This window comes from Aythya fuligula, chromosome 3 (genome assembly GCF_009819795.1).
Source record: "Aythya fuligula isolate bAytFul2 chromosome 3, bAytFul2.pri, whole genome shotgun sequence".
Taxonomy (NCBI): domain Eukaryota; kingdom Metazoa; phylum Chordata; class Aves; order Anseriformes; family Anatidae; genus Aythya; species Aythya fuligula.
In genome coordinates, this window is record NC_045561.1 from 73,221,066 (window position 1) to 73,247,921 (window position 26,856).

General features: G+C 36.9%; 1 protein-coding gene across 5 annotated transcripts in view; it reads right to left on the bottom strand.

The window, feature by feature from the left end:
- The window catches only part of HS3ST5 (heparan sulfate-glucosamine 3-sulfotransferase 5), a 199,532-nt gene that overhangs the window by 91,837 nt on the left and 80,839 nt on the right, over nucleotides 1-26,856 (bottom strand). For all 5 annotated transcript variants that reach the window (XM_032184434.1, XM_032184436.1, XM_032184437.1 and 2 more), the window contains one exon: nucleotides 4,157-4,364. The gene's annotated coding sequence lies outside the window, so the exon portion shown is untranslated. The remainder of the gene's footprint in view (nucleotides 1-4,156; nucleotides 4,365-26,856) is intronic.

Consider the following 26,856-nt stretch of genomic DNA (forward strand, 5'->3'; position numbering starts at 1 on the left):
TAATTTTATGGTACAGAAGGCATTACTGAAAGAACAGCTTTACTTTACAATTTTCTTGCTTAGTAGAGCTGATGTATTAAAAAGGTTAATGTACTAAATTTACATTTTTCTAGACTGATTATTTCTTACACCATTCTCTCCTGCCTTATTCTTAACCTCTTTAAAAAAGAAATGATACAAAATAGGACTTCTATTTGACAGTCTGAGTCAGAAAACTTACTTTCCCTGCCGATTTTCATGCTCTACAAGCTTTGCCATCATAAACCACTTTGCATGTATTAAGGAGTATTATATTAGATGAGGCAATTTAAGTGTATCCCATTTCGCTTGGTGAAACTAAGCAGCTTTGCATTATAACTAAGTTGAGCTAATGAGAATACGCTTGAAGCATGTGTTACCTGGAACTGAAGTTAGCTAGTCTTTCGATACTGCAACCTAAGAGTTTTCAGAATGATGGCAGGAATCCTGCTGTGAGAGAGATAGGAAAATTATTATAATCTGCATTCCTAAATTGAATGAGTATTTTGCTCAGCAGAGGCCTCTTGACTGCAAATAGTCTGAAATTACATCCTGCTGTTTAAAATATTTTTTTTTTTTTTTTTTTTTAAGTGAGTAAAAATGCCCACGTTTTCTCAAGCCAAATAATTTTGAAATTGTATGTGACTAAAATTATGGAAAAAAAAGAAATCTATATACCCTTCATTTCCTCTAGTAAAAGCTGTTTTATATTGTTATTTTTGACAGAAGCATCTAGAATTTGTGGTTTTATACTTTGATCTTAATTATTTAATTATAATATTGATAAAGCTTATTGTATCTCCCTGTAACCCTTCATCACCGAAATAAATTTCATGTTGACAACTTTCTTATTTTGTACAAAGGAAATCATAATATAAGCATTTCATCAAAATCAACTAATGGGTATGATGCTCAAAACACTAGTAAGCTAAAACATATACATACATGTATAAAGACATATATGTATTCAGGTGATCCTGTCTCTCCATCCCCAAACTAGGTAGCTGTATTCTTATCTGCTTCCTGGAATCTATCCCTATCCCATACTTGGATAGGATATTGCATGGGATTGTGTGGGAAAATGCTGCTGGGGAACATGTGAACAGATGGGATGGATGGGCTCAAACTAATGAGCCAGGGCTCAAACTAATGTCCAAGGCCTGTTTTGCTGCTACAAATATGTAGGTTTAGGTTTGCTGAGACATAATGGTTTAGGGGAAGATGTGGTTACTCTGGTGTGAAAGATGGTTCTCAGGAGAGTCACAAGCCAGGCAAAGGTGATGACAAGGGCAGAGACGTAGCTTAAATATAACCCCTTTTCTAGAACTCAAAACACCTTATGTTGAGTTTCAGTCATATTGTTTTGTATTAGGATTCACATATATCACCTACTTCTGAAGTGGTGGATATATCACTTCTGTTTTTTCCACAAAAAAAAAAATTAAAAAAAAATACAGCTGACAGTAGAAATCCTTTTTCTGCTTATTAGGTCAACCTCCCGTGACAGTGACATCTGTCTTCCTCAAGTGAGGGGATGACACTCTCATCCTCCATGAGGCTTTTGTTGCCTCCAGGACTTAGTCTATATGCAGAAAATGTCCAGGATCCATTTTAAATGTGGGGTTATGCCTAACATTCCCACCTCATGAGCTATCATACCTTTTTGTGTGTGTATGTGCATGTGCATTTCTTCACTAAATGCCCAGTTTCTTTTCACTTAGTAAGCTAGGTACTCATTTCAGCATATCCATCATTTTTTCATTTACATCAAGGTAGTTTATTACGTTTGTTACCTAAGCTTCTGTGGAGCTTTGTGAAAAATGCTAGTTTCACTTGTATTCTTACAAAATGAAAAAACCAGTAGCAGAATTCGTCATGGAAAAATCAGATGGGTGAAACTCTACTGATTTTGTAGCCAGTCAGAGAATTTAGCTCATTCATTTTGATTTGCACTGCTTAAATGGACATATCCATTACCTATCAAAGAAAGTTTGTTCTCCGGTCTATTAAATAACATCTGTAATGTCTGTAGTAGCATGAACTACAAAATCAATAAAAGTTAATAATAAACCATTTATTTGCATAATTTACTATCCAAATTTATATATTGGTATTAATAAGCATGTGCTGTAGTAACAATGCTGTAAGGCAAAATTAGAGATACCTAGGATATTTCAGCATTACGTGTCCTAATATAGGAAGGTTCTGTCAATAGTTGTACTTGTAGTTTGAAGACCATGTAATTCTGTATGTTTTGTATAATTAACAGTCCACACGAATGCATATTACACAATTCCCCAAACAAAAGTTCAAACACATATGCAGTGCAATGCAATGGAGTTCACAACACTTTTGACATTTGACCTGCAACTGTGTGAGATATTCACCTCTTTTAAACATGCTTTGTACATATACATGCATAAAAGATGTAAAAAATCAGTCTATACATTAAAGCTATAATAGGTAGATCTCCTATATGAATTTGGCTTTCTTGGGAAATACTTAGGCACTACAGTGAGGGCACTACATAGCACTCCTTTGTATGGGAATCTTTGCCAAGTCTTGCAGCTCTCTTAACCTTCTATTTTTAAATGGGGTCTGTATTTTTGTACCCACGTTCTTGCTTCTACTGAACACCATTACAAAAACTCTCAGTAACTTCAGTAAAACTTAGATGAAGCAAAACTGCATTATTAATTTTTTTCCTCTTCTATCTGGAGTAGACAATTGGTGTCAGTTGGGAAACAATTCCTTTTGATGAAGGATGATATTTTTGTCTTCTATTTACTTTATAGAGTAGGCATTTAGAATACACACAGAAATGCTAGGTAGAGTAGCAGACAGAATGAGATAGATTAGAAAGCTATTATGCAGACGATATCACTAGAATCCCTCCACAAAAACATGAGAAAGTTAAATTTATTCCATGTAGTTCCAAATGCATCAAGATTGAGTACTATCTATTTTATCCAAGGGTGTTCCTGGAAACATTTTAATTCATTGTGTGGAGGATTAATATGAACAAAATATATTTGTAAAACTAATTATTAGAAAAACAAACAAACAAAAACAAACAAACACAAAACAAATCAAATAAGGTAAGGTTAACATAAAAAGACTGAGAAGGATTTTTCTCCCTTTTTACCCACATAGAGCAAATCCTGAAGAATATTCTGAGAAAGAAAAAACAGATGGCATTCATAGATAAACCCAAGGTTACATGACTGTTCACTTTCTTCTCTACGGTACATATAATTATCCACATAATTATAAACATAGCCTTTTTTCCCCCATAAGGTTATGGTGCTGAAAGTCCTCATGTATCTTTATGATCTTGCTACTTTCCTTGTCAGTTATGTGCCTGAGACATCACTTGATATGCACACACATACACACACATTCCATCACCTTTCTGAGCATATATCTGTTTGCACAATGGTTTATTCCACATTTTCAGTCATACAGCATTATGTCACTGAATTGTTCTGATCAAGGGTGATTTCCTGCAGTAGTGAAGATAGATTAATGCCCATAGATTATAAGATGTTTTAACAGAAATCAACAACGAGATAAAGCATTTTAATAAAATATCACAAATTACAGGAAATGTATAGCTGATACGAGGAAGAATTTTGATTTTCCTGATGCATTATCTATGTTTTCAGTATTCCCCTGTCCCACATGTCATCTAGAGGAAGTAAATATACACACAGAAAAACATCTACCCCCATATTCCTACTGACTGTAAACAAGGGCTGTCATGGGAACAGAGATAAGCAGAATACTCTCCTCCTCCCATTTTACCAGTCATTAATCAGATGAATGTGATAGCCATGGACTAAACTCAAGCTCAGAAAAAAAATATAGCAAAAATGGTTGACAGTAATCAAGCTCAGAGCATGTGTAGAGCTTGCTCTTGTCTACTAGCAAGTCATATAGAAGGCTGTAAGTTGGACTAGATCACTACCTAAATTTATTCCTCGGCATTTTAAAGCATAGTCTCCACTATATATATGACTCCATTCACCATTTTATCAATCTGTGCCTTTGTGTAAGCCACAAATAGAAACATATTTTTAGCTGGTAATGGGTAAGTGAATCAGTCCCGAAACTTTAGCCTTTTAAGTAGTACACTAACCTTTGTGTCCTTGTGCACATCCAGAAAGCCTAGTACATCGACTTTTGATGAAGAACATTCAGAAAGAATTTAACACATCTGTTCCAGTGTTCAGTCTCAAGAAGTCTTTAGTGGTTACTGAAAAGACCGGTGAAGGCATAAAGAAACTCCAGATACGCAGATCGAAAAATCAAACATCTCTGCTGAAATGGTATACAACTCGCTGAGCCTGTATGAAAAGAGAAGATGCTAGTTACATGTTTGAAAATAATTAATGAAATAAATAATAAACAAAATAAATTCTCTCTCTACGATCTAAAATAAATTTTGTGCAGCAGGGTCCCACAGGTAGTACTTGCCCACTCAAGTTTTTGAAAGTACTGTCTCGATATCTTGCAAATATTGACAGATCTGGAGGACATTTTAGGGAGGAAAGTGAAAGGGAAGAAAAATTACAGCATATGTGTTTCATAACAGTAAGACCCAAACAAGAAACATTCCCAAGAACAGAAAATTGCAAATTATACATATTTTTAAGTAGGATAAAGGAAAAAAGAATGTTAGATCTTTACTAGCAAGAGGGAAAATACTGTGCATACTACTATTACTTTGCTGACTTTTAATCTTGACATTGACCAGAAATTTATTTCCTGCCATTTTGTAAATCACTGGAAAAATTACTTTTATACTGAGAATAATGCCAAACGCATCTTTAGAAAATGTTAACAGTATTTAGTGAGAATTGTTTGACTGTTCTTGTCTTTTTCCTGTTTTCTTTATAAACTATGGATAATTGTGATCTAAATATGTTTCCATATTGAAGAAGTGGAACACAGACACAAATCATAGAATCATAGAATCATTAAAGTTGGAAAAGACCTCCAAGATCATCAGGTCCAACCATCCCCCTACCACCACTATCACCCACTAAGTCATGTCCCTAAGCACCAAATTCAGCCTTTCCTTAAACACCCCGAGGGGCAGTGACTCCACGACCTCCCTGGGCAACCTGTTCCAATGCCTGACTGCTCTTCCTGAGAAGAAATTTCTCCTAATTTCCAACTTAAACCTCCCCTGGCGCAACTTGATGCTGTTCCTTCTAGTTGTATCACTAGTTACCTGCAGGAGGCTGATCCCTAGCTCCCCACAGCTTCCTCTCAGGTAGTTGTACAAAGCAATAAAGTCCCCCCGAGCCTTCTCTTCTCCAGACTCAAAAAGAGTCCCCCCAGTTCCCTCAGCCACTCCTTACAGGACTTGTGTTCCAGACCCCTCACCAGCTTTGTAACCCTTCTCTGGATGTGTTCCAGGGCCTTGATGTCCTTCTTGTGAGGGGCCCAAAACTGAACACAGTACTCAAGGTAAGGCCTCACCAGAGCAAAGGGGATGATCACCTCACTGGACCTGCTAGCTACACTATTCCTGATACAAGTCAGGATGCTGTTGGCCTTCTCGGCCACCTGGGCACACTGGCAGCTCACGTTTGGGTGAGCATCAACCAGCACCCCCAGATGCTTTTCCTATGCACAGCTTTCCAGCCACTCTGCCCCAAGCCTAATGCATTGCGTTGGGATGTTGTGGGCAAAATGCAGGAGCCATGTTGAACCTCATCCCATTGTCCTCTTCCCATTGACCCATCCTGTCCAGTTCCTTCTGCAGGGACTTTCTACCCTCCGTCAGATTGACACTTCCCCCCAGCTTGGTGTCATCTGTAAACTTACTGAGGGTGCCCTCAATTCCCTCATCCCAATCATCAATAAAGATATTAAAGAGGATGGCCCCCAACACTGACCCCTGAGGAACACCAATGGTGATCGGTTATCAGCTGGATTTGATTCCATTCACTACCATTCTCTGGGCCTGGCTGTCCAGGCAGTTTTAACCTAGCAAAGAGTGTACCTGTCCAAGCCATGGGCTGCCAGCTTCTCCAGGAGAATTCTGTGGGAGACCATGTCAAAGGCGAAGTATAGGTAAACTACATCAACAGCTTTTCCATCATCCACCAGGCCGTTCACCTGGTCACAGAAGGAGATGGGGTTAGGCAGGACTTGCCTTTCATGAACCCATGCTGATTGGGCCTGATCTCCTGGTTGTCCTGCATATGCTCTGTGTGACCTGTTCCATCACCTTTTCTGGCACCAAGGTCAGGCCTGACAGGGTCCTCCTTATGACCCTTCTTATAGATGAGTGTCACATTAGCATGTCTCTAGTCATCTGGAACTTCTTCAGATGGCCATGACTGTTGATAGATGATGGAAAGTGGCCCAGCAATCACATCTGCCAACTCCCTCAGCACCCTTGGGTGGATCCCATCTGGCCCCATGGATTTGTGACAGTACAGGTGGAGCAGCAGGTCTCTAACTGCTTCGACCTGAACTGTGGGGGTTTCTTCTGCTCCCAGTCCCAGACTTCCAGGTGAGGTGTCTGAGTACCCTGAGGATAAGTAGTCTGATTAGTAAAGACAGATGTAAAGAAGGCTCAGACTTTTCCTTATCCTCAGTAGTCATGCGCCCCACTGCATTAAGTAGAGAATGGAGATTTTCTTCGGCCCTTCTCTTGCTGTTAATACATTTATAAAACATTTTGTGTTACCCTTAACCATAGTGGCTAGGCTGAGCTTGTGCTGGGCTTAGTAGACAGAAAGGAAAAGAGACAAACTAAGAAAATAACCAATTGGTGTAAATGTATCACTGCTCTCTATCAAGAGAGCTAATCCTCGCTCAGTCACTTAATGATTTAAAAGCATTTCAAAAGCTCATTGAATTGAAAGCAAAGGGTATTGTCTCATTAGAAACTATTCAAGTGGAGTCACCTACAATACATAAAGGTTTACACAAGCCTAAGTTGGTTCCTGCACCAGGCTCCTTAATAAGAGTGGTAACTCTACATAGCTGTGTGAATCATGGATTCACACATGAATCCTTGGGTTGGAAGGGAACTCAAAGATCATCCAGTTCCAACCCCCCTGCCATTGGCATGGATGCCACCCACTAGATCAGGTTGCCCAGTGCCTCATCCAACCTGGTTCTGAACACCCCCAGGGATTGTTCATCCTCAGCTTCTCTGGGCAACCTCTAGTGCCTTATCTCTCTGAGTGAAGAATTTCCTCCTATCATCTAATCTAAATCTCCCTTCTTTTAGCTACAGGTATGGCTGCACCTGCATCTAGTTCTGTGAACTCCAACCATTGAAATGTATACCTACTTGTTTCCTTCTCTGAACTTGCTAGTTTCATTTTTTAATATATATTGATATTTATATATTTTAATATATATGTTTGTTTCAAGAACAAGAAAATATTCTGCAAGAAATCTTATAAAACACAAGAAAAGATGGGAGTTTCCTGGTTCTAAAAATACAGTATTTAAAAAGAAATATTCTGTTTGTTGTTCTGTTGTTTTTGTCGTTGTTTTTCAGTTCAGAAAATAGAAAGCAATTAAACAGTTGTACATTTTAAGAACTGACCATTCTCCACAGATCAGAGTTACTCTCCTTCAAATAATGCACTAAAACTGATCATGTGCATATGCCTAGTCCATTGCAATGTAAAACAAAATGCATGAGATTAAACCATGATAGAATCATACATGCTGCCTCAACAGAGTGGGACAGAAGGCACTAAATCTCAAAGGATAGAAGTTTTTTCTTTTACTTATCACTATGAACTTACAGTAGTAACAACATAAAGTCTAAGACCAAATGAACAATACTTAGAAGGATGCACACTAGTTCATGTTCATCTTTCTAAAACATTTCACATCTCAGTGTTTTAACTGGAAGCTATGAAACAGTTCAGGTGAATAAAAAGCAGTCAGTTGTTTACATTTCCTTCTAGACACTGCTGTGAAAACAGCACACAGAACAGCTGTAGCTTCTTCCCTGGCTTTGAAGAGGCTGTCCTGGCATTACATATCAGGGATGTTCAGGGAGGCTCAAGTCACAGTCAGAGCTGGTCTCCACAAAAGTGATGAACTTTCCATGAATGCCACAAAAACACATACAGAGAACTAAATAAATGGGATTTAGGACAAAGGAAAATGAAATATGAAATATCTGAAATATCTGGGATGCTTGCTTGCACAGATCTCCACTTCCTGGCTGCTCCCTGATCAGTGAAAATCGTTTTCAGAATAATGTCCCTAGAAATGTACAACCTTCACAGTCAGACTGCCCTAACTTTTAAGAACTCAGGGCTTCCAGTGTTTGTATCTCTGGGGTAAACCTTCCTGACAGATTGACTTAGGGCAGTAACATTGGTAAGCCCTCCAGCACAGACCTGCAGAGCTCACTGCACATAGTCAAGGAACTCTTGATGAAATCTCCAAAGAATTTCTATAGGTTGCTTCTTCCACTTGCCACATATGGGTGAAGCACAGTTATTCTAAGGGAACCCATCCTCCATTCTTGCGAATTTTGACATGCCACCTAGTACACATTCAGCTGTTATTCAAAATGTTTTAGATACATGTGAAGCCATGATATGTCATCATGATCACCACAGCACCATGTTCATCACTAGCTTTTCAGTTCCAAGTTAAATTTTGATTGTGGAGTGGAATGAATTCCAAGCAACACAGCAAGAAACCAAATACTAGCAACCTGTATTTTCAAAAATATACTTTTTTCCTCTTGAGCACAGATTCAGTGTGACTTGGCTTGGACTATTTGCATCAATGTGTAATACATGTTGCTAAATGCATTATATTAAAGTGTTGAAATTTCAAAATATATATAAACCTCCTGTTGCTCCTGTTGAATTGTCAGTCAAAAAGTGATGTCAGCATACCATGCTGAGTAATTTGTTCCTAATGTGTCAACCTAGTGCACTGTGTCTTTCTATGCATAAGACATTTATAAATAAGTCAAAAAATTCTAAATCTGAACTAAAAGTACTTCAAAAAAATAAAATATGCAGTAAATATCTTGAGGAAGTAGTTTGAAATAGCAAGGTTGTAATGTATGGTTTAAGAGGAAAAACAAACATGAAACATACAGGGACTGACTTTCTCAAAATACGTTCCTAGAGTACAACAAACAAAACCTCATTTATACCTGAATGAAGCTCAAAGTACCACAAAAGTTTATGTATATACCTCTAATACACCATATTCTATATATACACCACATATACTATACACATGTATCACATACAGTTTATGTGATTTCTTGTGCACCAGCTCTGAAATAGGTTTTCAATGCAACTTACTACTTGGGACAAGAGGAGCTGTGCTTCTAATGTAAATTTAGCACAACAGCACAACTATACAGCCAGCTACGGAAGCTGAAGAACTGGCACATGATATACAGAAATTAGTCAGTTTTGTGAGATGATCACTAGTTCATGGAGGAAATAAATAGAAAACTTCTTGGAGTAGACACCACTGCAGACAGAAGACCAATGTAGATTTGCTAAGTAGGAAAACTTTTCCATGTGAGTCAGACAAGGGAGCAGCCAGTGGTTCAGCATCCAAGCCTGTGTGCAGGTAGATGCCTTTCTATGACACTAACATGAGAGACAGCGTAAAATGGCACAAGGATTAGATGGATCTGTGACACTGTTCATGTCACAGCCCTGGCAGCAGAGGTACACCACACTTTCTGGAAAGGGCAGTCTGCAAATGATATTGACCCTTGGCAGCTTTGTGTGACAGTAAGATGAGGAAGATGGTCAGTGAGACTCGCACATACGCATCAGCACACTACAAACAAACAAGCTACCTCAAAGATTTTATGAATGAAGTTTAGGTGCTTATATTTAAAATAGAGACATTTGTTTTGAAGATATTTCTCATAATAATGTATTCCTATGTTCATATATATTCAAATACATGCATTCATAACATTGAATGAATTATTTATGCCCATTATTTATGGGCAAGATGATGAGCATAAAGTCTGTATATATTATCATAAGTACTGATTTTTTTCCCTTCAAAGCCTGAACAAATATTGATATCTGTTGCTCCATCTCTTCAGCCTTACTTCCTAGATATTGCCATGTACTAAATTTACCTGATACTGCCTGCAAGTGGAAGAGAACAGCAGAAAAAAAAAAACACTAGGAGTTCTTCATTGCTACGGTATTAGTACCCTGTCTTTCCTGACCCATAAGTTCAAGGTCACTGGCAAGTTCTTCATTATTTTCATGTTAAGCAGTGTGTGAATTGTTCTTGTATAATTGGTCCTGTGTTCTATTTTCTTAACTGAAATTTCCAAATATTCAATTTTTCTGGATTTTTTTTTTTTTAAGTCCAGAAGAAGAACAACAGAAGATCCATTACTGGAGCACAGGACATACAAGGCAAAACAAAACAAAGAGAACAAAGTTTGTTCATCTTTAAGAAGGGATGGCCAAGGGGAGACATAGACTGCTTTCATGTAAGGGGAAGGTGTGGAGAAAATGCAACCAGATCCTCCTCAGAGGTGCACAGGTGCAAGATGAGAAGCACTGGTCACAAGTTACAGCACAGAACATTTTGCCTAAATAAAAAAAGAAAAAAAAAACAAAAAGCAAAAAACACCATGAAGGTGGTAACCTACAGCAAGTTGCCCAGACAGGTTATGGAGTCTCCATCCTTGGAGATATTCAAAGCTCAGCAGGACAAGTTTGAGCTATCTGCTTTCAGTGGGAGGTTGGACAAGAGATGCCCTAAGGCCTCTTGCCTGAAGCATCTTACCCCACAGATAACTCTGCTGAGCAGAGCTACTAGTTTCTGTGGCAGATCAAACACTGCAGCAGAACAGCTTCCCACAAAATCTTAGGTATTTCTACAGAGGAAAGAGTTTCTTATCTTTCTGAGTGAAGTCCACACAGAAGTACTCAAAATCCCGAACCTCATGCAAACTTAACTATACTATTTGCAGACCTGAGCTGACTCACAAAGATGTACAGGTTTTAGAGAGCAGTCAATATGTTCTCAATGCAAGTATTGCATAGAACATGCATGGCTTATCTTTTCAATACCTTTGCTCATTTAAATTTTCTTTCTCATTTGGGGATGCAGTTGTATCAAGCACAAGCCAATCATAAAATGAGCTAAATGGCTCTCCTTTACCACCTTCCCTCCCTAAGCTGCTAAGCATATAAATTAGATTAATTTATATTTTCTAGCTCTAATTTCTCTGTCTGGATGACTTATTTGTTTCACCCGTGTTTTCATCAGCTTCATTTCTCCTTTATGTATCTGGTTGGGAATGGTATTATTACATTTCCAGACAGGCAGTAAAAACAATCTAATCCTGTATAGAACCTCCTGGGATCTGATTAAATACCCCTTGCCCAAAGGCAGTGTCTTTTGATCTCAGCATCTTGCCTGCAGACCCCTCCTCTCTTGGCTTTTGCAGCTAGCCCCATGCAATGTCTGCAGCTGGTGGAGAGGCAGGAGTTTTCCATAGGCATGCCAAAGGACAACTGCCAGGTGCATGAGGTAGTGCTGTGGGTATGTATTCACTGTGTATCTGCACAACCATTAAAACATCCTGTCATTAACCAGTCAGTTATTTAAACAACCAAAATGACCACCTTTTCAGAATTTTACACCAAGACACTGTCAGCCATGATGAATGCAGAAAAGTTGCCTGTGCTAATAGAATTATCTTGCCGTTTCCTGGTTTCCTTAATAAACACACACAGAAGAATTGCTCTATACCACATAACAGCCATATTTGAGACAGAGCAGCAGTCTTTATTTCCAATTTGCTTTTATGTCAATTCCCATCCCTGCCCAAATGCTGCCAACCATTTTCATATTAACAGCAGATTTGAAAAGTATTTTTCCTTTCCAGACCAGAGGTATTCAGTCCAGACTCAGATGACATGGTTGAAGTTTCACAGTGTTCTCTTGTCACATGTCAAATTAATTAACTCAGTTTTTATTAATTAAATTAAAAGTTTCTGTTATTCAGCTATCTAAAATACCAAACCCAACTGATTTCCTGCAGAGATACTAAGGCACATCGATTCCCACTGCAATTTTTCATTATTCTTTACAGAGATACTGTTCCATATTCTCTACTCCCACTAGAATTTTACTGATGTGGCTGTACTGACATTGGTAAAAATATTATTGATTTACTTTGGTACAAAAAAGATCAGCATCATGCCTATTGGGATACAATAGTTCTTCCCCATTCTTATATTTGCTTTACTTAAGAATACAAAATGAATAATAAATAAATAAATAAATACATACATACATACTTTGCTCAGACAGCTGCAATATACCATTCTGTCTTATGCAAAATTAATCAATAAATAAATAACTATCTGCTCTAAGGTGGCCTGCTGTTCTTTGTGCTTACCTGGAAGAATGAGAACAGTATTAATCTAGCAAAATACTGAGCTAACTTGCTTGTTCATTTTCACATATGCATATTATCTCAGAATCATAGAATCATTGAATCAGTAAGGTTGGAAAAAAACCTCCAAGATCATCTGGTGCAACTGTTCCCCTACCACCAGTACTACCTACTAACTATGCCCCTAAGTACCATGTCCAACCTTTCCTTAAGCACCCCCAGGGACAGTAATGCACCTCCCTGGGCAACCCCTTCCAATGCCTGACTACTCTTTCTGAGAAGAAATGTCTCCTAATTTCCAACCTGAACTTCCCATGGTGCAAGTTGAGGCCATTCCCTCTGGTCCTATTGCTAGTTGCCTGCAAGAAGAGGCTGACCCCCAGATCCCCACAACTTCCTTTCAGGTAGTTGTAGAGAGCAATAGAAAGCATTGGATCTTCTATATACAATGCTGCTTAAGAAATCTTTTTTTTTTTTTTTTTTTTTTTTCTTCAAAAGAGGGTGATGGGGATGATGGTTCTCATTAAAAATTGAGAAAGCAATTCAAATGAAAACAGGGTCATCTTAAGCTCCCCCCAGTTGATAACACTCCCCAAATGGGAACAGTTCCAGTCTTATTTCCATTCACATGATGTTGCCAGCTCTTGTAAAAAACAACGGATCCTCTACAACAGACCACTACCAATTGCTGCCTTTTGCTTGTGGTGTTTCATCAGCTGAAACTGATAGGAAGGCTGGGAAAACAAATGAAAAAGAAGGATATGATAAATGAAGATTGTCAAGGAAAGGGAAGTGAGCGACAGAAGCTGCTTCACCAAGAAAGGAAAATGAATGTTTGAATAAATTTTTTTTTTTTTTTTTTTTTTTTTTTTTTTTTTTTTTTCCCCACTTTGGTGAATATTTTCCATTAAACATCATATGAACAAGATTATTTGAAACACTTTCTGTGTTTTTTGTTTTGTTTTGTTTTTTGTTTTTAGAAGCCAATTAGTGTTAGTAAGTAAGCATATTACATCTCATGCATGTCAGTTTTGTAAATTAAATGTATATATTTAGGGTGTTCAGGTACCAGTGTGGTAAGAACAACACAGCAACTTGAAATGAGCAGAATGTAAATATATTGAAATAATGCCACTTGTGGTAATGTTTCAGCATGCTGTGCAGAAATGTGGTGGAGCTCCTGCAGATGCATAGAAGGTTTTTTTGGCCACAAAGCTCGGTCAACAAATCTGCTCTTTCAGCTTTAGTTTTCAGCCATAGCTTCTCCTAATTAATCTATTAAACTACAAGTTACATGATGGTGCCAAGAAGTCTTAAAGGCAACCCTTCTGTACCTTTTGTGGTAAAAGCCTTTCCACTTACATTAATATGAATATTTTGCAAAGATCTTGCAAAAGGAGTGTAAGAATTAAGCAGACTTTGCTAGCTCCTCATTCCAGCTGGACATAAAGCACACTGATTTAGATCTGCATGTGTTCTACAAGTTCATGTACCCATGAGCTCTAAGGACACACAGAATATACATTTTCCTACCTGCTCTCACCACTGTTGTCGCAAAAAAATGATGTGTGGATAATAATAATAATAATAATAATATGTTTGAATTAAAATAAACAGAGAACAGAATTTCCCACTACCTTGTAATAAAACAGGCATTATTTTCTGTTCTTTTCTGGTGACCAAACCTTCTCCATGCAAACAGGACATGCTCTCTAGGTTTTAATTTTCCTGAAACAAGAGGTACATTTTAATTTGTTCTTCAATGAAAGCCGAGGTTCTTATATGCTCACTTGACTATGGGCTTTAGTGACCATACAAAAGTCACAACAGATAACAAAATGTCGTTGGGCTTATCATAGAATCATTTCATATAATAGCTTATTTTGGAAGAGACCTCAAAAATATCCAGTTACACCTCCCCCGCCACAGGCAGGGATGCCACCCACTAGATCAGGTTGCTCAGGGCCTCATCCAACCTGGTCTTGAGCACTGCCAGGGATGGGGCATCCACAAGTTTTTGTTTTACAGTTCCCCCTAAAGTTAATTTTGCACTACACAACACAAGCTATCAGCAGATTGGTTTGATCTGCCACTGTGTGACCCAAAAAAGTCATCAGTAACCATTCTTCATAAAGCAGCAAAGACCACAATGGATGTCAGAGACAGCTGGATACCAGCAAATGGGAACAGTTTTGTGGGACTAACAAAATTTCAGCTTTTTTTTTTTTTTTTTTTTTTTTTTTTTTTTTAACTCTCTTTCACTCAAGCTAAAGTGACACTACCGAATTTCAGCAAATCTTCTACTTCTGCCTCTAGTATCTTGAAACATCAAAAGAAAATCATCTGTCAGAAGTGAATTAAATACTAGCCAGTCATAGATGTACTTGCAGCCAAGTCCAGTAGCCCAGCTCTGAGCAGGTATAGATGACACTACCAGCACCTCATATAATACTCCAGCAGTGGCAATAGAGTTCAAGAGTGAGCTCAGTTATGGCCATGTATGGTCTCAGTGCATGTACGAAATGACAGACATATGAGAAAGAGGTTATTCTACTAAGTTTATTCTGTTTATGAGTACTTAATTTATTAGGAGGAATATTTTCAGAAAGATGCAGAAAAAATAATTCTTAAATCAATGTTTGAGAAGATCCATGTCAAAAAGTGCTTTCTTATTTTTTTACATTCTTTTGTAAAGAGACAGGTGGTTCAGAGAACCTAAACCTTATTTCTCCAGAACAGAAGGCTGTGCCTTTGGGCTTATTGCTGTCACAGCATGAAGATAACTTCCACTCACATTCTTCTGAAGCTCAGCTTGCTCACCAGTTACAAGCCCCATGGTCATTCATGTGGTCAATGATTAGCCGTAAAATAAGCTTAAAATTAGACATAGTGAAAAAAAAAAAAAAAGAAAATCATTTAGGAAAAATATTTTTCTGCATTTTGGGGGTCAAAATCTTAAACCTTTCAAACCAGCTTTTGTTGAAAAGACAAAAGAATAATCTTATTCACAAATACATTTATGCAAATGAATTGTATCTCTCAAATGAGTACTTGTATAGACAAACTTTTAGATTCAAGAATTCGGGTATAACAGATGTGGTCATTTAATTATTTTCTATAGACACTTTTCTGATCCAAAAGATTCACTTTAAAAATGTGTAAAATGGACAAAGGTGCATCAGTTTCTACTACATTCAAAATAATTCCTTCTCAGCATTGCTAATTAGGAAATCCCAGCAGAGCAAGTAATAAGATACTCTATAGAACTATTGAGAATCTGAAAAACAGCAAACTCCAAACACTCCAAACCGAATATCTTAAGAACTCCCAGTGCAACAAATCTGTTCCATATGAAAGAGTTACAGCTCTTGTTCAAAGCCTCAACAAATGCAAATATCATCACTTCATATAGACTGAGCTGATGTAATTTGCCATAGCTCCATGGAAGTCAATGATGATACATTGATTTCCAGTAATGAGGGTCTGACCTAAAAAATGATGCATTTATTTACCAAAGCAATGCCTTTTATTTATTTATTTATTTATTATTATTTTTTTATTTAGCTTTTCTCCAGGGGAGCAGAAGTATTGAACTAGCAAATGAGCATCTATACTTTGAGCTGGGAAAGGAGGACAAGAGGAGGACATAAGAAATTCACAATTGTTCCTCTCCATACTATGGATTGAGACAATCACTGTCATAGACATGAAGAAAGAAAAACACAGAAAGTGTTCTGGAAAAAAAAAAACTTCTGTTGTTTAGAAAACCTATGGTAGCAACTGGGAAACAAGTTATGTAGTTTTATTATATGACTCCAGATACAAACAAAGTTATTTGTTCATCATCAGCATTTAGGAAGAAAGAATAACAAAAAGTGTTTATTTGGCTCAATCTCAAAAAACAACTACAACAACAACAACAACAACAACAAACAGACAAACAAAAAACGGTTTTTAAAATAAAACCAGAGAAAAAAACAGGTGAGTTGAAATAATTAAAATAATTTGCAATCTATCCTGCTGTTTTAGTAGGATTCTTTTATTTATTTATTCCTTTACTTTAGAGTATCAAAGTACTCTATTTTTCTTCTAGACTAAAAGAAACATAATATACAACTTTTCTTAAGAAGAGTGGTAAGTGACCCAGTTTCTGAGGTAACATTCCTATAATTATCCTCTGGGTTTTATGTTTAAAAGATTATCTTGACATTAGGAAAGAAGCTTTTTCTGTATTTTGTTCCCAGTTAAATTTTGAACTCTATGCTTTCACGAAAAGCTAAGCTGATAAAAGAAAAGAAAAGAAGGTTTCATACAAGAGTATGGAAAAAATAAAAAGAACACTTTTAAAGATACAGTTTTCTCTTGCTATTGAAATTTCTTTTTTGGGGTTTATTTTCACAAACAAAGCACTTGCTGAACTACTTGCTTGACACTACTGCCCAATCCAGAACATAGAATTTATGAACAGAGAGTCTCACATACTCTCCTCACTGAAGAGAGCAAAATCTCAGGCACCCTGTGTGTTTGCTTGCCTCTTGTCAGAGGCACTGAGTTTCTTTTGTTTAGAAGCTGGGAATCTACCATGGCTAGGAGTCATGGCTGTGCCTGTATTTAAAGAAAACCTTTTACTAAATGTTTGTTTCCTTGGTCATAACCTTGCACCTTAACTGAACTGGAACCTATAACATGGTCAGATAAAAGAGTGTTTTTCATTTTAAAAATTCTTTCACTAGTGTCACATGTGTAAAAATATTGTGCAACAGATCAACCTATGAAAGTAATTTATGCAAGAGAAACTAATTTGCCTGTCCAGATACCAGTTAATAATATACACATACCCAATTTGCCTGCATGCTTTTCTTTCTTGACCAATAATACAAATTCAAATCCTTATTTTATCAGTGATCAAAATCCAGCTGAGGGTGAAATTTGAATGAAATGTTGGTTGCCAGGCCAGATAAACAAAATCAATGTCTAGTTGTTTGCTGATTTAATATCTTTAATAAAAACATACAAACAAACAAAAAAACTCATATTCCAAAGTCATTTTGCTTTTATTCCTATTAGGTGCCTAAATCTTCCACTGTGCTAATCATGTAGAAACTGAGACACGGCAGTGCTTGCTGGAACTTGACATTAAATATACCATGAACAGCCTTATTTAAGGCCAGTACCCTTCAATTTTCAGTAAGAGTAACTCATACATGTAATGTTATTATAAAATGTTAATAGTTTTGAAATGTAAAAAGCCGACCATATAATCATCACTTTCTTTTCTACATAATTATAGTCATTTTGTAACATATCCAGAATGTAAACACAGAAAAAATATAATTGTAGTTTTCAGCAACAGATAGTAAAAACACCTTTTTAAACTTAAACCCACAAAGATACTGTCATTACTTATGCTAGTGTTGTCTGGAACAGCAGAAAACAACCCTAAAACATTGTTGTTTTATAAAATGTAGGGATTAAATATGTGACTGAAGCTAGAAATTTCAAAGTTCAAAAAGTAGAACATCCTGAGTGGTATAAGAAAGGTTTTGCATATCATCAGAGGAACAAAGGAACACACAGCACTTGCACAAAGTGGTTTTGATATCAATAGGCTGAATTGTCAAAGCTATGAATCATCATAAAAAAAGTCCCTGTAACAAGTAATACAAGAGTTTCTAAGTAGTCAATTGTGATTTTTTTTTCTTAAATCTATTTAACTTCTTTTAACATTTTTTTTTTCCTGTCAGAATAATATCATATAATATAGAAAACTTGTTTTGTTTTATTTTATTTAGTTTTGTGTCCTATTGTACCTGTCCTCGGAAGAACAATAATTGTACTCTTTTCCTTCAGAATTACTAAAAGTCTTGGAGAAAATATTAAGACCAAAAAAAAAAAAAAAAAAAAAAAAACACACAAAAAACAACTAAACCATGTTTCCTTCAATACTGTTGCTGAATTGATTGGATTTAAAGGTTAGAAATCAGTGATTTGTTCCTAACTTTTGTTAGTGTGTGTGTGATAGTTCCATAATACTGCTCACATTTTATCTACCTTTTTGTTATATTCTCTGAACATGCTTTCATATCTTCAGAAGACAGATAGAAACTAAAGAAACAATATTCTATTTATTTTATTTTTTTTTCTCATCAGTAAGAAAATGGACACTTTTGTGTGGAATAGGTAGGATATAGAAATACAGTATATCACACTTACTATAGTGAAATGCAGCTTGTACAGATAAATCAGCTAAATTCTTTGCTGCGTACTGATCTTCTACTTTGCCCACCAGTAAAGCTGCAACGAATGGGGAACTGTTTCATCCATATTATCAAAAAGGAAATAAGGTTTCCAGAGAGGCTGGGTGGTATAAAACAGAGCTGCATGGCAACACACACATACAGTCCATGGGCTGTGTGAGCTTGACTGATCCAGCAGGTGCATCTGTAACTGCATGAAGGACCCCTAGGATTTCTTTCATTTTCCCAAGTGAAACCTCAGTTCTGAGACCAGCTGGTAGAAACATTCTAGAAACATGATTATTTGAAGGTTTGGCTTGTCTAATATGACACTTGCATACAGGACAGAACTAAATGATAAAACTAAGTAATGAAAAAAAAAATTCATTATTGATTTTTTTTTTTTCTTTTAATAAACTAGGATCTATTTTATTATGAAAAGTGCAGAAACTTTATGGTAGTAAATAATATACATGTATAACTCAAAATATATCCTTTTTTTTTTTTTTATGGATCTTCTGCGATTTTTCACAAGGTCTGGTTTAGCTCTACAAAGCAAATAGTTAAACAGTGAACACAGACTTATGAGATCAGTTGGTAAGCAACTACTTCTTTCTCTTGTCCTAGCACCACCTCATTAAAAATTTGTTGAAAGAAATCTGTTACCTGATGTTTTTTAAAGACAGAAGGTAACATTGTAGTTTTCCAGCACAATCTGAAAACACACTAAGATGAATTCTTCAAAGAATTTCTATAGAGCTTGGAATATCATAAGTGCAAACCTCAAAATCTGTGATGACAGTCAATCATCTTATGAAAGATATTTTCTAAACAGGGCATCTCCCTGAACTGAACTGCTTTGTCAGACTTCGGGCTTAGAGAGCTAAGGATCAATTTAAAAAACAATCTTAGTCAAAGTTGTTGGTGATATCTGATGATAGCAATTACACGTGTTTAAGGTTCCTAATGTCTTCCTATGTAATACTTGGCAAGTGTTACTGTATTTTTACAAAATAATAATTATGGCATGAAATGTCAGCTGTGAAGTACACTTTTTGGGTGTTTTGTATCCCAGAGAAAACTTAATTCAGTGCAAGAATTTATTGTTTCTGCTTAGATGTAAATTAATACTAAAATTACTCTTGAACTGTTGATTAGTAACTGTGTGTTCTTCCAGAACACTAGATCTGTGGTATTCATTTTCAGAATATATGTAAAAATCTTCCTACTAAAAGCACCAGAAATATGGAATAGGGTAAATAGGGAATGGGTTAAATAGGGAAAACTGTACAGAAAACAACACTAGATCCTCAGTACTGCCTACTGGTGAAAGAAATATTTAGAGACAAAGTATAAACTATTACAGTACAATCTTTGGACAACATTGATAACAAGTTGCTGCACTTGGTATGGATGTATGCAAAGCCCAGTAACTACAGTGAACCTACACTGAGAGCACTGAGGAAAAATAAGAAAGGAATACAACAAGATGTGATCAATAAAAACAGATGTTAGAAAAATTCATTGAGGTTGGAAAAACAAATCAGAAAATGCAAGTGATATCTGCACATGTTGGGATGCTAAAAGGAATTTAACAATTTTTAACAATTATTTCTGACACTTTTTTTTTTTTTGGTCTTCCTATTTAGAAATGCTTATTTCACAAACACATTTCACATTTTACCACCATGTCCAGCTAGATTTCTTGACAAAGTGGATCCTTGGTTTAGTGGGGGAAGGCTGAACTTCAGCTGAGTTCCATATCACATTCAGAGAACATAAAAATGAATGTTGATGGTGAACATGTACTCTGGGAGTTGTGAGGTGTTGTGGGAAGCAAAGGACCATTTCCAGGAGACAGAAGAAATATAATTTCAGACACAGTACACATCACCTGAAATTCCCTTTTTGGCAGCGTTCCCCTGCACAGAATTTCCATTGTGTTCACAAAGGATGAAAGAACTAAGGTGGTCTTAGAAGAAACTAATAGTAAGCACAGATTTTACAGATGTCTTTCCAAGGAGAGGGAAAGGAAGACTGTGAGAAAAAAAAAAAAAAAAAAAAAAAAGTAAATATGTTTGAGATGCCATTATTGAATACTGACTTGCAGCACCCATTCCCTGCAATCTGACACTTTCCTTTACTGCCTTGTAGAAGAACTGGTCAGCAACAAACTGTCTCATCTTGCCTGACTTACAATGCAGGGTCAACAGTGATGGAACAATGTTAGTCTTTCGTGACCTTTCTCTGACTTTCTCAGGACTTTTTGGCTGATTCTATTGCCATAAGTCCCTAGGATGTTGCAGCCAGTAAAATGTTAGTATGCCTTTCAGAAAGGGAAACTTCCATAATATTAGAGGGCTTTCCTAAGCAGTGGGCACAGATAGATATTCCTTTTCTGCTCCACTGTCTGTCTAAAGGTAATTTTGGAGCCATATGTGCTGGACTACGTGATGTAGAAGCATTAGAGCTGTCTCAAGGAACAGTGTAGTCATGACTGTGCTGTCAGGTTTGCTTAGCAGAATGTATTAGTTTTAGCACAAATGTGCCTTCCTCAGGACCTCCAAGTTGCTGAAAAGAAACGCATTATCTCAACTGAGGACAGGATATCAACATCTTATACATTTCTGTAGCTTTGCTCCCCTTCAGTGTCTTTCACCATGGTCTTAGTCATCTGGGATCAGAATGAAAACAAAGAGAAGACAAAACTCTTAACCCCAAATAATAGGAGTCTTCTGACTATCTTTCTCATCACATATTTTCTTTTCTTCCTCTACCTCCCCTCTCTCTTAGGCACCTCACTCTTGTCCCAGTGCTCTTGTTATCCAAATACTGGGTGACATAACATGCAACTATACAACATCTTTGAAGGCTGAGCACCGAAGATTTGCAGATGAAAAAACTCTCAAACCTCATAAAATGTGAGCAGTCAGTCTTCTGAGCAGTTAGTTAATTTTTAATATGACCAAAAAAAAAAAAAAAAAAGTGTTTCTGTACTAGACAAGCTTGTTTAGAATAAACGGTTCATTTTCTTGAGCACTTATGTTAATGGAATTTCTTTGCCTACAGCAGTTTATCTCAGTAGTATAGTTCTTCTGCTGAATAGATACCCAATAAATGCTATTTAAGATGGCTAAGTTTCATTAGTAATTTTTATTGGATCTGGAAAAACAAAACAAAACAACAACAAAAACAAAAAACACATGTATCCCTAAAAAGCAAGGGATAGTTCCTCAGGGCTTTGATATTAGGTGACGTCTTGCAGGAAACTTTTAATCAGCATCGTTAGAATAGACCAAGTGGCCAGAGAGAGGGTATTTTTACACCAGTGATGATGCTTTTGGCTGCTGTAAATATTTACTGGTGGCTCTCTAGGATCCAATAACTGTATTAAGCCTTTCACTAATGACCTGTTGACAATAATGAGATCTTGGAAATCTATTTCATCTGAATACCTACATGTGGATGCCTAAATTTAGTTGTTTGATATGTGATCTGAATCTTTTTTTCAAAGCAACCCAATGCCCATGAATGACCAAATATTAAATACAGCTTTCAGTCTCCAAAATACCTAAATTCCACATTTACTGAGTCATCAAGTTTGTGTTAAAAATGAAAGTGAAAAAAGAAATTCTTGACTTCCTGGTCTCCCCTTTGCCCATGACATAGACAGTGGGATTGAGCACACCCTCAGCAAGTTTGCTGATGACATGAAGCAGTGTGGTGTGCCCAACATGCTGGAGGGAAAGGATACCATCCAGAGGGACCCTAACAGTCTTGACAGGTGGGCCTGTGCAAACCTCATGATGTTCAACAAGACCAAGTTCAAGGTCCTGTATTGCCAGGGCAATCACAAGTATTAATACGGGCTGGGTGGAGAATGGATTAAGAACAGCCCTGAGGGGAATGACCTGGGGGTGTTAGTTGATGAGAAGCTTAACATGAGCCAGCAAGATGAGTTTGCAGCCCAGAAAGCCAACAATAGAGCTGAAACAAAAGAAGCATGGCCAGGAGGTCGAGGGAGGTGATTTGCCCCACCCTGCTCTGTTCTTGTGATAACCCACCTGGAGTACTGCATTCACCTCTGGGGCCCCCAGCATAAGAAGGATGTGGACCTCTTAGAATGAGTCCAGAGGAGGACCAAAATCAGAGGGGCTAGAGCAGCTCTCCTGTGAAGACAGGTTGAGGGAGTTGGGGTTGTTCAGCCTAGAGAAGAGAAGGCTTTGTGGAGACCTTATAGCGGCCTTTTTCTACCTAAAAAGGGGGCCTAAAATAAAGCAGGAGAGAGACTCTTTGTAAGGGAGTGTAGTGATAGGACAAGGACTAGTGGTTAAAAAAGAAAAGAAAAAAAAAGAAAGAAAGAAAGAAAGAAGAAAAAGAAAGAAAGAAAGAAAGAAAGAAAGAAAGAAAGAAAGAAAGAAAGAAAGAAAGAAAGAAGAAAGAAAGAAGGAAAGAAGGAAGGAAGGAAGGAAGGAAGAAGGAAGGAAGGAAGGAAGGAAGGAAGGAAGGAAGGAAGAAAGAAAGAAAGAAGAAAGAAAGAAAGAAAGAAAGAAAGAAAGAAAGAAAGAAAGAAAAAGAAAGAAAGAAAGAAAAAAGTTAAATTTATATTAGATATTTGGAAGAAATTCTTTATTATGAGGGTGGTGAGGCACTGCCATGTTGCCCAGAGAAGTTGTGGATGCCCCATCCTTGGACGTATTCAAGGCCAGGTTGTATGGGGCTTTGGACAACCTAGTCTTGTGGAAGGTGTTTCTCCTCACTGCAGGGGGGGTTGGAATTAGATGATCTTTAGGTGATTCTATGATTAGATGATTCTATGATTCTATGTGATAGCTAACCAATTTTGGGAATATAAATGCATCAAGATCCATTAGCTGGAGGGAGCAAGATCCCAAGCTACGAGGATTTGTAAAAATACAGCAAACAGATAGGGCTAGAAAGATAGGGCTTTCATCTTTAAGCAGGGGATGCCATTATACAACACTCACAACAACCATGTTATGGTACCAAGCAAAATAACTCGTGTTCAGCTTACTCTCTTCTGTTTGTTTTTCAGTTATGATTCTATAAAAATAGATATATTACACATCTGTTCAGTAGCAACCCATTATTAAACAAATCCCACACTAGAAAGTCCTCTGCATAGTTCATTACCTAGTAATGAACTTGTCTTTTTCTTATATTTGTAACTCAGGGTATTAGATTCCCCAGGAAGCTGGAGCTGCTTTTAGTTATACAGATACTGTTCCTTAAAGCTATCATACCTTTAGTAAACTGTCCCACACAAGGGAAAAGATCTTATGGTAGAGTCAGATTACTCTGCTGACTGATACCCTCACAGTCGTATATTGAAAAAGCAGAGTATACCTGGAAAATGGTAAGGTGCCAATACCACATCTCCAGTTATCCCATCAAAAAGACTGTCTGACTTGTCTTGCCAAAATGCAAGAGTACATCTTAAACTGCTGCTGCACACTACTTTCTCTGTGGATGCACTCCCATACTTGTTCACTTCCTCCTTTCATAGGTTATACACATCTTTCCTGATTCTATGTAACTGGTTTTGTGCAACTTTTTCAGGGAAAGTGCTGACATAGCAGTTCCGCTCATGGATCAGCTCAAACTGCCAAAACACAAATGCAGGATGTGTGTTTCAAAACACTCCAACTCAAGAAGAAATCTCTTTCTTGACAGATAATGCTGATTTCAAATCTGCACTTTTGTCTACTGCCATTCCTGCAGACAGCACATGACAAGCTCTGTGACAGTGATTGCAATCCCTGGTGATAACAGTGGGATTGTTATCTGCCCTTCAACAGCATGCTGCCAGCAGGAGCCTCTTTAAGCTTGTGAAACATGCAAGGTCACTCTTTTCTTTTTCAAGTCTCCACAAATCTCCATAATTTTTTTTTCAAATCTCCACCAAAAAAAAAAAAAAAAAAAAAAAAAAAAAGTTCTGTTTAGTCTCCCGATGTTTAATTCAATGATTCAACTTCTATGGACAAAGCAAGACATTTTTAATTTTAGGTCATTAACTACACATACTACTCCTATTTTATCAACAAATATCTATTACTTTACACAGCTGCATTAATCCATGTAGCATCCAACACAGGGGGTTATATGGTTGTCTTTAGCACTCCACAGATATGTGTTTTCCATTATTACTGTACTCAAAAAGCTTTTCTCCCTGGGGGGGCTCCTAATGTGGTATTTAGCTTGAATCCTAACACAGCTAAGCTCCATTAAAACTGTGCACACAGACTCAAGGGCAACTGTAAATAATGCAAAAATAGATCAATACTAATCTTGAATTGTTCATGTATAATTCTAACAGAACTCTTATTTATAACTTCAGCTACATCCTGAGCCATAGGTTCTGACTGGCTGTTCTTTCCAAGCCATGGCAGTGACTGTGGGAGCATTTAACATTAGGGTTACTTTTATGGCTTATATAAGATACACAAGAAGAAGTATATTCTCTCTATGTAAGTACATATAAAGATACATAGACGATATATTCTCTAGAATATATTCTTTTCTTGAGAAGAATAAAGTTAAGGATGGAAAATAAATAACATCTCTTCAGTGTTGTTCATTCTTATGGGGCTTAACTTTCTGATCCTAAAAGATGATTTTGTTTTATTTATCCAGCCCTGCAAGCATAAACACATTTGGAAAATAACTCTGGTTTATTCTAAATCTTAACAGAAACAATCTGTGTTTCTATATCGCACCTGTTATGTTAGTAAACTATTTATGTATGTATATGTTATATCAGAAGAAGTCAACCATTCACAGCTTTTTATTGAAGAAAATATTTGAATCCACTTTTAGACCTCAAAAATATAACCTCATAATAATAATAATAATAATAATAATAAACATTTAATTCTTAAAGTACATATTTTTCTTTTAAAACTATATTGCTGTGAACAAACCCTTTTAACTTAAAACTCTGAAGTTGTTCTTATTCAGAAAACAGTCTGAATTATACAACTTCCTGGACAGCAAAAAACCTTCCTTCTCCCCCTCCACCTGCCATTCCATTTTGTTTATCTATTGTGTTTTTTCTACCTTTGTTTTTCTCGTTACCAAGTCCTTTTAGTTACATCAACCCAAGAGCTGCATTTCAGGCACTAAAATAAGTGTGATTTTGAGAACAGCTTCTTCCAGGGTTCTATCAGCGTGTTCTGCTCATTAAAAAGTAGCAGACAGATTGCTGATGAAAATTCTAATAAGTAATTTTAAAGCATTAATACCATCAGCTCAGGGTTTTGTTTAACACAGCGAACAGTATGCTGCAGAGCTGGGGATCTCTTTCCAGCTGTCAGCTGACAGTATCCCTGGGTTTCTGTTAATTGCTGACACACCAAGGCAAACAAGTCAGCTAATTCCAGAACAGTGAACTGATTAACTTTGGGTATATATGCATATTTATAAAGAGAGTATTGCTTTTGTCCCAATAACCAAAAATATGCTCAGTCTTAAATAGCAAAAGTTGTGGATTACATGTGTTCCATGATTTAAAAACTAATGTTTCAAAGGTTCAGGAAGCAGTGTAGCAGTCAAGAGTGGGGTTCTACTTTATGAACAGAATTCAGTAATTTGGTAAAGAAAGGAAACAAACAAACAAAAAAAGGCTAGGAAAATAAAGCAATATTGAGGAATATTGGAAAGTGTGCTGCAGGGTTCTACTGTTCTACTGCCTTAGAAACAATAGATGGTGAAGACAAATGGTGGCTAAGGAAACTTCTGATTATATTTTGATCTCATACATGCCTGATCCCACAGTAATCTAGAAAGTGCAGTTTTGGATGGGGCCATGTACGGTTTGTTCCTTATAATGGCAGAGCAATTATAGCATATTTTCAATACAGCAATATTGAATGAAAGGGGCATAAACAGTTCAAAGAGGCTGGAACCCCATATCTAGCTAATAAAAATTGAGTATCTTCACTTGTAAACCAGAAATAGTGCCTTGAAGTTGTTTTCCTAGGCTCACCACTTTTGCATTCCTAGTTTCATACTGGCTCAATTTCAAGAGAGAGTTGGAAGAAAATCCATTAGTCAGTGTTGTTCTGGTGGGGTCAGCTGTGATTTTAAACTCCCTGACGACAGTAAAGGCCTTGAGATTTGGCCTCCCACTTCCTAAACCAAATCAATAGAACACATCTGTGGTTACAACTA